The 17,137-nt window shown below is 40.7% G+C and overlaps 1 protein-coding gene across 1 annotated transcript in view; it reads right to left on the bottom strand.

Moving 5' to 3' along the window:
• The window catches only part of LOC132378470 (uncharacterized protein C7orf57-like), an 87,751-nt gene extending 74,767 nt beyond the window's left edge, over positions 1-12,984 (bottom strand). Inside the window, exon 1 of the mRNA XM_059945406.1 lies at positions 12,849-12,984. The gene's annotated coding sequence lies outside the window, so the exon portion shown is untranslated. The remainder of the gene's footprint in view (positions 1-12,848) is intronic.
• Between the last annotated feature and the right edge of the window lie 4,153 nt (positions 12,985-17,137).

Genomic DNA, 17,137 nt, shown 5'->3' on the forward strand with positions numbered 1-17,137 from the left:
ACACAACAGTAGCTAGCAAGGGAAATCAAAGCCAACATAAGAACCAATGAGAGAGCATACAATAGAGCAAAAATAAGTGGAAAGTTAGAGGATGGAAAACTTCCGAACACCAACAGAAGGCAACTGAAAATGTCATTAAGGAGGTAAATATGGAACAAGTAAGCTTGTCAATAATATTAAAGAGGATACCAAATAAAGTGTAAAAGAGGTGAGACTGGATATCAGACTGCTGGAAAACTATGCTGAAGAAGTAGTCATGGGGGACAATAAAATGGCAGATGATCTGATTAAGTATTTGGCATCTGTCTTCACTGGGGAAGATACTAGCAGTGTGGTGGAAGTTCCAGGTGTCAGGGGTCTTGTAGTGTATAAAGCTACCATTACTAGGGAGAAGGGTTTTGGGAAACTGAAAGGTCTGAAGGTAGATTAGCCACCTGGCCAGATGGTGTACACCCCAGGGTTCTGAAAGAGGGGCTGAAGGGTTTGAAGGGCTGAAGGGTAGTGATCTTTCAAGAATTACTAGATTCTGGAATGGTTCCAGAAGACTGGAAAATTGTAAATGTCACTCCATCCTTCAAGAACGGAAAGAGGCAGAAGGAAGAACATTATAGGCCAATTGGTCAGACCTCAGTGGTTGGGGGATTGTTGAAGCCAATTATTAAGGATGTGGTTTCGGGGCACTTGGACATATAATAAAAATAGGCAATAGTCAGCATGGTTTCCTCAAGGAAATACCTTGCCTGACAAATCTGTTGGAATTCTTTGAAGATATAACAAGCAGGATGGACAAAGGAGGCATCTAGTCTGTATTAATGTTGATGGTCTGTACTTGGATTTTCAGGCCTTTGACAAAGTTACTACACGGAGCTATTAACAAGCTACGAGCCCATGGTATTACAGGGAAGACTCTAGCATGGATAAAGCAGTAGCTGACTGGCAGGAGGCAAAGAGTGGGAATAATGGGAGCCTTTTCTGGTTGGCTGACAGTGACTAGTAGTGTTGCATAGTGGTCTGTGTTGGGATCGATTCCTTTTATGTTACATGTCAATTATTTGAATGATGGAATTGATGGCTTTGTTGCAAAGTTTGCAGACAATATGAAGATAGGTGGAGGAGCAGGTAGTTTTGAGGAAGTAGAGAGGCTATGGAGGGACCTAGACAAATTAGGAGCATGGGCAAAGAAATGGCAGATGGAATACAGTGTCAGGAAGTGTATGGTCATGCACTTTGGTAGAAAAAATGAAAGAGTTGACCATTTTCTAAATGGAGAGAAAATACGAAAAAAACAGGCACAAAGGGACTTGGGATCCTTGAGCAGATAGAGTCTGCGGTGAGGAAGGCATATATGATGTTATCATTAATTTCAAGAGGAATAGGATATAAAAGCAAGGATGTAATGTTGAGACTTCATAAACAGTGCTGAGGCCTTACTTGGAGTGTTGTGAGCAGTTTGGGGCCCCACGTCTTAGAAAAGATGTGCTGAAACTGGAGAGGATTCAAAGGAGGTTCACAAAGGAGAATCATTCACAAAGATAATTCCAGGATTGAATGGCTTGTCATATGAAGAGCATCTGATGGCTCTGGGCTGGTATTCACTGGAATTCAGAAGAATGAGGGGTGACCTCATTGAAACCTATCAAATGGAGAAGGCCTTGATAGAGTGGATGTGGAGAGGATGTTTCCCATGGTGGGAGAGTCGAAGACCACGGGACACAGCCTCAGAACAGAGGGGTGTCCTGTTAGAACAGAGAATTAATTTCTTTAGCTAGGGAGTGATGAATCTGTGGAAATTGTTGCCACAGGCAGCGGTGGAGGTCAAGTCTGCATAAGTATTTAAGGCAGAGGTTGATAGATTCCTGATTGGTCAGGGCATGAGCGGTACAGGGAGAAGGAAAGAAATTGTGGCTGAGAGGAAAAAGGAATCAGCCATGATTAAATGACGACGCAGACTCAATAAGCCAAATGGCCTAATTCTGCTCTCATGCCTTACGGCATGGTGCAAGGACTTTAATGCATGTAGTTCACTGTGGGTTTTTTCACAGAACGGTGGTAATAGTTTGATTGTAAAAGAATTTTTAAATATTTTCCATCATGTGTGTCTGAGTGATGGGAGGGGTATGAGATTTAATGTTCATGATAGCTCTAAAACTGCTATAGATTTAACTTTAGTTTTGAATATACTGTCTGGAGTGAGTATGTGGGATGTCATGGGTGATGAACCATTGGGGACTGATAATTTTCCTATATTTATAAGTTTGAGTTTGGATTTATATAGGGACAGGAGGCCACTTTTAGGAGGTGGAATTTTGGTAAAGTAAATTGGGAGAAGTTTAAGGTTTTATGTGCTGAACATCTGTCAGGGCTGAACATGGAGGATGATGTGGATTTTTGTAATGAAGAGTTATGTCACCTTATTCATCAAACTGTGTTGGAAGTGATTCCTATTAAAAAGGGCACTAGTAGGAGAAAGGCTATACCACAGTGAACAGAGGAGTGTGCAGAGGCAATTGGGAAGAGAAATCAGGCATTTAGGAAAGTTAAGAAATATCACTGTCCAAGCCGAGATAAGGAAAGTGGTGAAGACTGTGAAAAAGGTTTATTGGAGGTCATATTGTGATAATATTGGAAGGGAGATTAAACCTGGAGATGTTTGGGGAATGTCTATGAAAATGGTTGGGGAGAGGTTCAGAGGGATAATAATGTTCCAGTATTGATTGATGAGGGTAAAATTATTGTTACTGAAATAGGGAACATTAGGATACTGGCTAGATCATTTTGCTGCAATTCATAATATAGATAACTTAAGTGAAGAGGTTAAACAATTTAGGAATAAGGTTCTTAGTGAATACTCTGGTGTGTTGGAAGTCTGCTGTAGTAATGATTGTATTACTGATGTAGAGTTTCCATTGTATGAATTTTAAAAGGCTAGCATTAATACAGACTAGATGTCTCCAGGAAAGGATGATATATGCGATTGTATGATTAGACATAAGACTGACTTATTTGAGATAATATTAAAATTTATGAATCATATTTGGAGGTTAGGCCATCTTCCTTCTGCAGTAGTGGTGCCTATTCTAAAACCTGGGAAATTTCATAGAACATAGAATAGTACAGCACAGTACAGACCCTTCGACTCACAATGTTGTGCCGACCCTCAAACCCTGCCTCCCATAATAAAGCATGGTACAAAAGCACAGTTTTGCCAGATCTTTCTAGTTATAGGCCTATGTCATTAACATCTCATTTATGTAAACTTATGAAATGTATGATAATAGAGCTTTTGAACTGTATTTTGGAAAAGAGGTAAAACAGCGATTTGAACAGATAAATTAGTTTTATTCATGGCAAATGTTAATTGTTCTGAGCAGTAAAAACTAAAACGGAAAAGTTAAAAGTGATAGTGAAGACAGCGGTGAGGTTTTTGAATATGAGATAGCTGCCATGGGAGCGGTGTGGATAGAACTGAGTCTGAATGATCCAAGTCTTGAGGTTTATTTACAAGGTAACTAATACTCATCCTGTTAATTCCTCTGTGGAATGCTGGAATTTTAATAGCTTATGGACAGGAATTTAAGAATTGTGTGAGGAATTTTACTGAGAAACTGGATGTGATGTGTGTAAGAAACATGGCTTAACCCAACATTAGATTTCATAATTAATGGTTATGAGAGTGTAAGAAATGATAGTTAACAGAAGATGGGGTGGGTGTGCAATTTTTGTTAAAAGGGGTTTACAATATAGAGAACTAAAGAAAGGAGTAAGTAAAAACTGATGTATGGACAAGGAAGGTACAATTAAAATCATTAATATCTATAATCCTTGTAAAAATTAGAAATGGGTTTCCTGGAGCAACAGGGTACACGTGGAAGTACAGAACAGTATGGGGATTTTAATGCACACAGCACATTGTGGGGGAGGGGAGCATGATGACATCAATGGAGCAGTGATAGAACTTATGGTAAAGGAAAATCTGATGCATATAAATGATGGAAATAGGACAAGAGTAGATTAAATTGCAAGTTCTGGATCAGCAATTGATTTAACATTAGTCATGGCAGGCACCTTCAGCAGGAAGGTGTTGATGGAAGGTTTTGAAAGAAACAACAATAGGCAGTGATCATTACCCTATATTATGTAGCAAAGGAATAGAAACAGTAATAGACCAGGAAAGTACACAGGAACACCGGCTGTTTGAAAAGACTGATTGGGGAAAATGTTAAGAAATAAGTTATCAGGAATGACAGAGTACTGAAATCAATCAGGATGTGGATCTTTTATGTGACAAGATTGTAGAAGGGATAATGACAGCAGCAACAATAAGTATAACAAGAAAAAGGAATAGAGCTAAAAAGAAAATGGTGCCATGGTGACAAAAGACTGGGGATACAATTAGACATCGTAATAGTGCATTTAGTACGTTAAAGAGGACACACAATTTCCAATTAATCGGGTGTAAAAAAACACAACTAATAGCAAGCAAGTAAAACTATTTGAAAGGCAAAACAGGGATATTTGAGTAAGTTTTGCAACTCCTTAGGAATACAAATACCCATTGAAAGAGTTTGGAAGATGATAAAATCACCAGGGAAATTGGATACCCAGTGTTATGTGATGAGGAGAGAGATGCAGGGAAATTGGATACCCAGTGTTATGTGATAGGGAGAGAGATGCAGGGAAATTGGATACCAGTGCTATGTGATGGGGAGAGAGATGCAGGGAAATTGGATACCAGTGCTATGTGATGGGGAGAGAGATGCAGGGAAATTGGATAACAGCGCTAAGTGATGGGGAGGGAGATGCAGTATCTAATATAGAGAAAGCAGAAGTAAGTACCAGTGCATGGTTTTGTTGAAATACACAGTTCTGACAGTATGAGTATGAAGGAAAAAGAAGAAGAGATGAAATATTATTAGAGAACTTGGCAACATTAAGTAAGGAAGCATCAGAGACAGATGGAAATTTTGAGGGTACATTAAATGTGATGTTCACTATGACAGAATTGAATAATTTTATATTTAAGGTTAATTTTTTACCCTTAATCGATCAGATTAAATGTTTGTTTACTAAATGGTCACCAGTATCTTTATCTCTGATAGGTCGGATTAATGCTATTAAGATGGTTATTTTACCCAAGTTTTTATATATATTTCAAGCGGTACCAATTTTTATTCCGAAATCTTTTTTTGCTAATGTTGATTCAAAAATTTCCTCATATATAGGGCAGAATAAAAATCCTAGGTTAGGTACAATATATTTACAGAAGGCAAGGAAGGAAGGTGGATTGGCATTGCCTAATTTTAGATTTTATTATTGGGCAGTTAATATCCGATATTTGATATGTTGGTTAAAGGATTGGGATATATCTTTTAGCCCTCATTGGGTGAACCTGGAAATTAAATCTGTACAAGGATTTTCAATGGGTTCTATTTTAGGGACTTCTCTTCCCTTTGCTCTTTCTAAATTGCCGAAACGAATTGACAACCCGATAGTTAAACATACTTTACGTATATGGTTTCAATTTCGGAAATTTTTTGGGTTGACTCAGTTTGTTTTAAATATTCCTATTGTATTCAATTGCTTTTTTTATCCTTCTATTATAGACCAAGCTTATTCAGCTTGGAAGACTAAAGGATTACTACGATTTTCCGATTTATTTTTGGATAATTGTTTTATGTCTTTTGAACAATTATCTAATAAATATAATTTGCCTAGATTTCATTTTTTTAGATATTTACAGATTAGGAATTTCTTAAATACTGTACTTCCTACTTTTCCAAATTTTGTGTCTTCAGGTATTTTGGAGAATTTGTTTGAACTAAATCCTTCTCAGAAAGGGCTAACATCAAAACTTCACAATATAATTATGAAGATACGTTCAGAGCCCTTCTATAAGATTAAAAATGATTGGGAAAGAGAACTTAACCTTACTATCCCTATTGAGAATTGGGATAAAATTCTTCAATTAGTTAATACATCATCTATATGTGCTAAACATTCATTAATACAGTTTAAGGTTGTGCTTAGGGCTCATATGTCCAAGGATAAATTGGCTCATTTTTATTCCTATATAAATCCTATTTGTGACAGATGTCATTCAGAGATAGCGTCTTTAACTCATATGTTCTGGTTGTGTCCACTTTTGAAAAAATATTGGAAAGACATTTTTGACATTATTTCTACGGTATTGAACATTGATTTTCAACCTCATCCTATTACTGCAATTTTTGGTTTACCAATGATGGACTCACTCCATTTATCCTCTTCTGCTTGTCGAATGATTGCATTTCTTACATTAATGGCTAGAAGACCTATTTTGTTGAATTAGAAAGAAATTAATCCTCCTACCGTATTTCATTGGTTTTCTCAAACTATGTTATGTCTAAATTTAGAAAAAGTTAGAAGTGTTGTATTTGATACTTCTATTAAATTTGAAAAGATATGGAGACCATTTATTCAATATTTTCATATGATGTAATATGATGCTGTTCCAAGCCTATTTGTTTTTCCAGTTTTGATTTTATATATGTTGAGAGGATCGGAGTTGACAACACTGATGATTTTGTATTTTTGTGAGATATTATAAACAGCCCTTTTTTATCCATTTTTTCTTTTTCTCCTTTTTCTTTTTTTGTTTTTTTTTTCCTTATTAGTTATTAGATTATTAGATCAGGTTTTTTTTGCATAATTTTTTTCTTTTTTCTGTTTTTAAATATATATTATGATATACCTAGGTTTGCCTTGTTTATTTGTTACTTGTATCGTCCATGATTTGGGAAGACTCATTTATACTGTAACCATTGCTTATGTATTATTTCATGTTCAGTTGAAATGTGTATCTTTGTAATCCCATTATCTATGTATCAATTTTATTTTGTTGATATTTATAGTAATAATAATAAAAAGATTGAAAAAGAAAGAAAGAAAGAATAATGTTCATAAAAAGGTCTCCTGGGAAGGATCAGTAAGTTATGTTATGTTACCTAAATTAAGGAAACAGTAACAGGGCATTTGGATAAACATAGCTTAATAGGACAAAGTCAGCACGGCTTTACAAAAGGGAAGTCATGTTTGACAAATTTGTTGGAGTTCTTTGAGGACATAACATATAGGGTAGATAAAGGGGAACCAGTGGATGTGGTGTATTTGGTCTTCCAAAAGGCATTTGACAAGGTGCCACACCAAAGATTATTACTTAAAGTAAAAAATCATGGGATTGGGGATAATATTCAGGCATGGGTGAAGGATTGGTTTTCTAACAGAAAACAGAGAGTTGGGATAACTGGTTTATTCTCAGACTGGCAGTTGGTGACTAGTGGTGTTCTGCAGGGGTCGGTGTTGGGACCCCAACTCTTTACAATCTATATTAATGATTTGGAGAAAGGGACTAAGTGCAACGTATCGAAGTTTGCTGATGACACAAAGATGGGAGGGAGTGTCATGAGTGTGGAGGACATTGAAACCCTGCAGGGGGACATAGATAGGCTGAGTGGGCAGACATTTGACATAGATGAAATATAATACTGACAAGTGTGAGGTCTTGCATTTTGGCAGGAAAAATAATAGAGCAAGTTATTATCTAAATGGAGAGGAACTGGAAAATGTTTCTGTGCAAAGGGATCTGGGGGTCCTGGTGCAGGAAACACAAAAAGTTAGTATGCAAGTGCAGCAAGTGGTCAAGAAGGCCAATGGAATGTTGGCTTTTATTGCTAGGGGGATGGAGTATAAGAACAGGGAGGTCTTACTGCAGTTGTACCGGGTATTGGTGAGACCACACCTGGAGTACTGCTTGCAGTTCTGGTGTCCATATTTAAGAAAGGACATACTGGCTCTCGAGGCAGTGCAGAGAAGGTTCACTAGGTTAATTCCGGGGATGGGTGGGTTGATGTATGATGAGAGGTTGAGTAGATTGGGACTCTACTCATTGGAGTTCCGAAGAATGAGAGGCGATCTTGTTGAAACATATAAGATTGTGAAGGGGCTTGATCGGGTGGATGCAGGGAGAATGTTCCCAATGATAGGTGAAACTAGGACTAGGGGAATCTTAAAATAAGGGGATGCCGTTCCAGGACTGAGATGAGGGGAAATTTCTTCACTCAGAGGGTAGTAGGGCTGTGGAATTTACTGCCCCAGAGAGCTGTGGAAGCTACTACACTCAAAACGGAGATAAACATTTTCCTGGATAAAAATGGCATTAGGGGATACGGTTAGCGAGCAGGTAAGTGGACATGAGGCCAGGTTTAGATCAGCCATGTGATCTCCTGGACCAGTTTTCGATAGCCTGGATGGGTCGGAGAGGAATTTTCCAGATTTTTTTCTCCTCAATTGGCAAATCGTTTTTTTTTTCCCCGGGTGATCACATGGGTTTGGGTGGGATCAATAATAAAATAAAATGGGCGGCATGGTGCCCTGTTGGTTGGCACTGTTGCCTTGTGGGATTCGGTGAAAACTAGAGTTAAGATTGGATCAGCCATGATCTTGTTGAATGGCGGAGCAGGCTTGAGGGGCCGATTGGCCTACTCCTGCTCCTATCTCTTATGTTCTTATGTTCTTATGAGTGAGAAAGGGAAGAAGGATATTTTAAAGTTATTTAATCATGTATGGGAAAATGCATTAAGGTTAATCAGTGGGGCGATAAGGACAACAGCAGTGATGGCAGTGCAGGTGGAGTTGGGAGAGACATTTCGAAGTGAGAAGAACACAGTTTGCGTTATCATACTGGGTAAACCTACAAGGGCCTAGAGAAAAATCACCCAACTAAACAGCTTTCAGATCCACACTGAAAAAAGGAAAGGAGGAATATCAGAAATTTTGCCTGGACTATTGAAGGAAAAGCAGAAACATAAATTAGTAAAACATAAAATAGAAAGAACATAAATTAGTAATAAAGCAATGAGTGCTGGTGTGCCTCCATAGCTGTGTGAAGCACCATAGGTAGATTTTAAAATATTTGAAACGAGATGGGAAAAATAAATAAGTGATATTAAATAAAGTATTGAATCTTACATAAATAATTATTATGGTTATTTACAATTATACACAGATGCTTCAAAAACGATAGCAGATTAGGGGTTAGGATTGATAGTCCCAGATTTTAACATTAAAAAGCAGGTGAGGTGCTTTGAGTTGGACCGTATTCAGGGATGCATCTTCAAAGCTGGATGAGTATGCTACAGTTCCCACCGGCTTCATTAAGACCTGTGTGGATGAGCGTCTACCCACAAAGACTTACTGTACATTCCCAAATCAAAAGCCATGGGTGAACCAGGACATACATCATCTGCTAAAGGCTAGATTTGTGGCATTCAAGTCTAGCAACCCAGGTCTATACAAGAAAGACAGGTATCAATTGTGGAGGGCTATTTCAAGGGTGAAGAGACAATTTTGAACGAGTTTGGAGGTAACATTGGATGTACGACAACTCTGGCAGGGTTTGCAAGACATTACTTCCTACAAAGTGAAACCTAATAGCATGAATGGAAATGATGCTTCACTACCAGATGAACTCAATGCCTTCTATGCCTACTTTGAAAGGGTAACTAGAACTACGGTTGTGAAGATCCCTGCTGCTCCTGATGACCCTGTGATCTCTGTCTCAGAGGCTAATGTTAGGCTGTCTTTAAAGAGTGTGAACCCTTGCAAGGTGGAAGGCCCTGATGGAGTAGCTGGGAAGGCTCTGTGCCAACCAAACTGGCAGGAGTATTAAAGGTCATTTTCAACCTCATACTACAATGGGTAGAAGAATTATACCAGTGCCTAAGAAGAATAATATGAGCTGCCTTAATGACTATCGCTCAGTAGCACTCACATTGACTGTGATGAAATGCTTTGAGAGGTTCATCATGACTAGACCGAATTCCTGCCTCAGCAAAGACCCAGACTCATTGCTATTTGCCTACCGCCACATTAGGTCAACAACAGATGCAATCTCAATGGCTCTTCTCATGGCCTTAGACCACCTGGACAATACAACACCTATGTCAGGATGTTGTTCATTGACTATAGCTCAGCATTTAACACCATCGTTCCCACAATCCTGGTTGAGAAGTTGCAGAACCTGGGCCTCTGTACCTCCCTCACAATTGGATCCTCATTTCCTGATCAGAAGACCACAATCTATGCGGATTGGTGATAACATCTCCCCCTCATTGATGATCAACACTGGTGCACCTCAGTGGTGTGTGCTTAGCCCACTGCTCTACTCTCTCCATAACTGTAACTATGTGGCTAAGCATAGATCAAATACCATCTATAAATCTGCTGATGATAGAACCATTGTTGGTAGAATCTCAGATGGAGATGAGAGGGCGTACAGGAGCAGCAACTAATGGAGTGGTGTTGCAGCTACAACCTGGCACTCAACATCAGTAAGATGAAAGAGCTGATTGAGGACTTCAATATGGTAAGATGAAGGAACACATACCAATCCTCAGGGGGATCAGAAAGAGGAGAGAATAAGCAGTTTCAAGTTTCTGGGTTAAGATCTCAAGAGGATCTAACCTGGTCCCAACATATTGATGCAGTTTTAAAGAAGGCAAGATACTTCATTAGGAGTTTGAAGAGATTGGTATGACAACAAAAACACTCAAACTTCTATAGATGTACCATGGAGAGCATTCTGACAGGCTGCATCACTGTCTGGTATGGGGGGAGGCGGCTACTGCACAGTACTGAAAGACGTTGCAGAGGGTTGTAAATCTAGTCAGCTTCATCTTGGTTACTAGCCTAGAAAGTACCCAGGACACCTTCAGGGAGCAGTGTCTCAGAAAGGTAGTGAGCATTATTAAGGACCTCCAGCACCCAGGGTATGCCCTTTTCTCACTGTTACCATCAGGTATGAGGTACAGAAGCCTGAAGGCACACACTCAGCAATTCAGGAACAGCTACTTCCCTCTGCCATCTGATTCCTAAATGGACATTAAGTCCTTGCACACTACCTCACTTTTTAATATATATTATTGCTGTTTTTGCACAATTTTTAATCTATTCAATATATACAAGTAAATCATTAGTATTTATTATTTTTTTCCTTCTATATTATCTATTGCATTGAACTGCTGCTGCTAAGTTAACAAATTTCATGACAGATGCTTGTGATAATAAAACTGATTCTGATGATTTCTCAGTGTATACAGGTGAAATGACAGCTTTTATCTTTGCAGTGGGTAGAGGAAGAGAGACTGATGAGAGTTGTAATATTGTCTGATACAAGCATTACAATCAGGAATCTAAAACATTTACATTCAGAGGCAAAACCAGACATTCTGGATGAGATAATACAATCCTTATTTAGAATTAAAATGATGGGCCTCTGTATATGTTTTAGATGTGGATTCCAGCACACGTTGGTATAAGAGGGAATGAGAGAGCGGGTAAATTAGGAAAGCAGGCTACTAGATGAGCAGTAGCGGACATTCAAATAAATTACAGTACAGGAGAAATGAAAACATTATTAAAAGTGAAATTTAAAAATGAGGAGAGAACAGGAAGACATCTTTGTAATATCCAGAAAAAAGTGGGCTGGTCAAGGAATGCAGGGAGGAGGTGATACTATTGAGACTGAGGTTTGGGCACTTGGTTAAATAGTACACAGTTTTTAATGAAGAAATACAATAATGAGAGGTGTGAGTATTTTAATAAACAAGAAATGGTTGAGCATATACTGGTGATGTGTTCAAGATATAATCAAGAGAAGGGATAGTTGATTTTAAAGTTATCACAGAACAAAATATAATTTAACATTAACAATATTTTGAAGAAAGGATCACAGGATTACTGGTTTAAATATATAGTGCAGTCCATTAAGGATACATGTCTTTTTCAGAGAATGTTATACAGGATTTAGATATCCTGACCATATCCTCCCATTCAGAAGGAGGCGCTAATGTGCCTTAAGGCTGTTTGCCAGCTGCTATAAAACCTCAGGAGAAGAGAGGTTCTTTTGATTTCCTTGATGTTTCACTCCCTGACAACCAGTCCTGCTGAGGGACTACTGAGGTGATCAAATGTGGGTACTTGGAAAGATTAAGGACAGAACTGGACCACTCTCCCACACAGTGGAGATTGCATCTGATGTCATCTGGATATAACACATGGATCAGTTGAGGAGAGCAGAGTCAATTGCTGGAGGAGAAAGGTGTCTAGAGCTGTCAGGACCACTTCCTGCAGTCCCAGAATCCACCCCTACAAACCCCCCAGAGGAGGCCCCAGACCTGGGGTTGTTCCACAGCCAGGCAGAGTAATCCACCACCTTCCCCCGCCCCCGTCAGGAAAGACGTTATCCCACAAGAGTAAGAAATCCTCCACAGTGATTAAATCCTCAGACCAGAATGGGACAATTTAAAATTTACTATGCTGTTGATGTTTATACAGTGTAGTAAGTATATATGTAGTTTCTGTATGTATATGGGTTAGACTTAATGGTGGCATAGGTCATCTCACCACACCGTATGTGAGCGCCTCACTCAAGAAAACTAAGAATTTGAGTATCCCCCTGTTCCCGTGTTTTTCTCTCTTCGTTTCTGGAGTTACAAAACTTGACAAGTTCCTTCATCAGAAGGGCACAACAGTTCAAGAAGGTGACGCACACCACTATTGCAATGCTACTAGAATTGGGCAATAAACGGACGCACGTCAGGTGAAAAAGACCGGGCCTCTGTTTATCACGGTCTGCTCAATATTCACGCGGGGATGAACCTAATGGGGCTTTTCTCAACCAGCTTCAATGCCACCGCGCGGCTCCTCAAAACCAGATGGGCAGAAGCGCACGCAGTTCTCCAGAACCGCTCTCTCAGTGTGGAGCGTCTGTCCCGCCGGTATTGCTCATTTCCACTGCCGTAACTGCTTACCGGTGAGTCCCCTCTCGCCTAAGTATCGATTTCCAGTTGGTGCCGATATCGGCGCGACTCGCCACCGAGTGCGGGCGACTCTCTGCTCGGTGGGCACCGTCCACCGCCTCTGCCCCCGGAAGTGGCAGCCGTTGGCCGGTGCACAATCCAAGCGTCCAGCGTGTCCATGGAAACGGCCGCCACACGCTCTGGGCTTCTGATTGCGGTCACTTGTGTGTACCTTCCTCCTTTTCCCCTTCGTTTTGCACTCTACAGTTCAGTTACTTGTTGCATTCCGATGTGTTTTAATTATTTAAAATGCAACAATATTGCACTTACCAAGTGTTTAACTCACTGCTCCTAAATGTTAATGTTTCGCATTTTAGCTGCTTTGGGATTAGTTTTCCGCTACCGCACTGGGCTGGATACCGATAGTTCCTCGGAGAATTGTAGGCCGAGTGGGGAGCGCGGCAACGCAATTGGCCAAACTGCGCTGGACGGCAGGGAGAGCAACGGTAGCGGAGAATCCAATTAGAGTGAAGGAAAACAGAGAAAGATGGGCCGAAGGTGGATAAGATGATGAGAGGCATTGATCGTGTGGATAGTCAGAGGCTGTTTCCCAGGGCTGAAATGGCTGACACGAGAGGGACACACTTTTACGGTGCTTGAAAGCAGGTACAGAGGGGATGTCAGGGGTAAAAAAGCTTTTAACGCAGACAGTGGTGACTGCGTGGAATGGGCTGCCAACGATGGTGGTGGAGGCGAATACAATCGTTTTTTTTTAAGAGTCTCTTAGATAGCTACATGGAACTTAGAAAAGTAGAGAGCTATGCGGTATGGAAATTCTAAGCAGTTTCTAGAGTAGGCTACATGGTCAGTACAACATTGTGGGCCGAAGGGCCTATAATGTGCTGTAGATTTCCACATTTCCATATCGATTGTTATTATTAATAACTATTGCTTATTGCAAAGCATCCTGAAACCGGACGGCAAATAATCAAAAGTTGTGTTCTGCAAGTGAGTGAATAGGACCAATCAAGTGTGACGGTGGAAAAGTGTGTATGGAACCAGAGGAGATAGCAGAGATACTTAATGAATACTTTGCCTCAATATTCACTATGGAAAAGGATCTTGGTGATTGTAGGGATGACTTGCAATGGACTGAAAAGCTTGAGCACGTAGACATTAAGGAAGAAAATGTGCAGGAGTTTTTTTAAAGTATCAAGTTGGATAAGTCTCCTGGACTTGATGAGATGTTTGCCAGGCTACTGTGGGAAGCAAGGGAGGAGATTGCTGAGCTTCTGGTGATGATCTTCGCATCATCAATGAGGACAGGAGAGGTTCCAGAGGATTGGAGGGTTGTGGATGTTGTTCCCTTATTCAAGAAAGGGAGTAGAGATAGCCCAGGAAATTATAGGCCAGTGAGTTTTACTTCAGTGGTTGGTAAGTTGATGGATAAGGTCCTGAGAGGCAGGATTTATGAACGTTTCAAGAGGCATAATCTGATTAGGAATAGTCAGCATGGCTTTGTCAAAGGCAGGTCATGTCTTACAAGCCTGATTGAATTCTTTGAGGATGTGACTAAACACATTGATGAAGGAAGAGCAGTAGTTGTAGTGTATATGGATTTCAGCAAGGCATTTGATAAGGTACCCCATGCAAGGCTTATTGAGAAGGTAATGAGGCATGAGATCTAAGGGAACATTGCTTTGTGGATCCAGAACTGGCTTGCCCACAGAAGGCAAAGAGCGGTTGTAGATGGGTCATATTCTGCATGGAGGTCAGTGACCAGTGGTGTGACTCAGAGATCTGTTCTGGGACCCATCTTCTTGATTTTTATAAATGACCTGGATGAAGAAGTGGAGGGATGGGTTAGTAAATTTGCTGATGACACAAAGGTTAGGGGTGTTGTGGAAAGTGTGGAGGGCTGTCGGTGGTTACAGTGGGACATTAATAGGATGCAAAACAGGGCTGAGAAGTGGTGGATGGAGTTCAACCCAGTTAAATGTGAGGTGGTTCTTTCTGGTAGGTCAAATATGATGACAGAATATAACATTAATGTAAGACTCTTGGCAGTGTGGAGGATTAAAGGGATCTTGGGGTCCGAGTCCAGAGGACACTCAAAGCTGCTGCATAGGTTGACACTGGTTAAGAAGGCATATGATACATTGGCCTTCATCAATCATGGGATTGAGTTTAAGAACTGAGAGGTAATGTTGCAGCTATATAGGACCCTGGTCAGACCTCACTTGGAGTACTGTGCTTAATTCTGGTCGCCTCACTACAGGAAGGATCTGGAAACCATAGAAAGGGTGCAGAGGTGATTTACAAGGATTTTGCCTGGATTGGGGAGCATGCCTTATGAGAATAGGTTGAGTGAGCTCAGCCTTTTCCCCTGGAGCAACGGAGGATGAGAGGTGACCTGATAGAGGTGTACAAGATAATGAGAGGCATTGATCGTGTGGATAGTCAGAGGCTTTTTCCCATGGCTGAAGTGGCTAACACGAGAGGACACAGTTCTAAAGGTGCTTGGAAGTAGGTACAGAGTGGATCTCAGGGGTAAGGTTTTACGCAAAGAATGGTGAGTGCATGGAATGGGCTGCTGGCGATAGTGGTGGAGGCAGAGATGATAGGGTCTTTTAAGGGGCTCCTGGAACCTAGAAAAATAGAGGGCTATGGGTAACCTAGGTAATTTCTAAAGCAAGTATATGTTCGGCACAGCATTGTGGGCCAAAGGGCCTGTATTGCACTGTCGGTTTTCTACGTTTCTGTGTTTCATATAGCAAAAATATATTGCAAGACAAAGAGGTGATGGCCTCCAAGTGGTTTGCAGGAAGCTGGGGGTGGGGGGGTTTAAGTTTGGGGCCTCAGTTGTATGAGGTCAGTTACTGGCTGCCTTTTACAAAACTTTTCTCTGCATATTACCAGATATTCTGAGCAATGCTGGATAGAAGATAACACTGTTTCCTAAAGCATAAGATGTAACCAACATTATGCTTTAGTAAGGCTTGTTTACTGCTTTTGAAATTACTGTATGATGATCAACATTTTTATGCTATATTTGGGGGGAATAGTACATTAAAGAAGCAATCAGGAATGCCTCAATTTTAGTTTACGTAAACCAAGCTCAGTTTGCCTGAAATGGGGGCACCACAATTGTGTAGGGTTTAGCACGGCGCTATTATAGCTCAGGGGCTTCCGGAAATTGTAGTTCAATTTCGGTTGTACGTTCTCCCTGTGACCCCGTGGGTTTCCTCCCAGAGTCCAAAGACATGCCGGTTGGTAGGTTAGTGGGTCACAAGTGCTTAGGCTGGTGTTAAATAGGTGGTTGCTGGGCGGTGCACCTCTGGAGCAGAAGAGCCCGTTCCACCAAGCAAATCAGAAAGCTGCTCATAAAGCCAGAACCACAAAGATGGCATTTAATGGATAGAGTTGAGATAATGAATTGAGATGGCAGGAGTAATAAAGAACATTTTCAACCTCTCACTGCTATGGGCAGAAGTTCCCACTTGCTTCAAACAGGCAACGATTATCAGTGCCTAGGAAGAATAATGTGAACTGCCTTAACTATCACCCAGTAGCACTCACATCTATAGTGATGAAATGCTTTGAGAGGTTGGTCATGACTAGACTGAACTCCTGCCTCAGCAAGGACCTGGACCCACTGCAATTTGCCTATCGCCACAATAGATCAATGGCAGATGCAATCTTAATGGCTCTTCACATGGCCTTAGACCACCTGGACAATACAACACCTATGTCAGGACGCTGTTCGCCGACTATAGCTCAGCATTTAACACCATCGTTCCCACAATCCTGATTGAGAAGTTGCAGAACCTGGGCCTCTGCACCTCCCTCTGCAATTGGACCCTCAACTTCCTAACGGGAAGACCACAATCTATGCAGATTGGTGATAATATCTCCTCCTTGCTGATGACCATCACTGGTGCACCTCAGGGGTGTGTGCTTAGTACACTGTTCTACTCTGTACCCACGACTGTGGCAAGGCATAACTCAAATACCATCCATAAATTTGCTGATGATACAACCTTTGTTGATAGAATCTCAGGTGGTGACAAGAGGGCGTACAACAGTGAGATATGCCAACTAATGGAGTGGTGTCACAGCAACAACCTGGCACTCAATGTCAGTAAGATGAAAGAGCTGGTTGTGGACTTCAGGAAGGGTTAAATGAAGGAACATATACCAATCCTCATAGACGGATCAGAAGTGAAGAGAGTGAGCAGTTTCAAGTTCCTGGATGTCAAGATATCTGAGGACCTAATCTAGTCCCAACATATTGATGCAGT

Source organism: Hypanus sabinus, chromosome 20, assembly GCF_030144855.1.
Source record: "Hypanus sabinus isolate sHypSab1 chromosome 20, sHypSab1.hap1, whole genome shotgun sequence".
NCBI classification, from domain to species: Eukaryota; Metazoa; Chordata; class Chondrichthyes; order Myliobatiformes; family Dasyatidae; genus Hypanus; species Hypanus sabinus.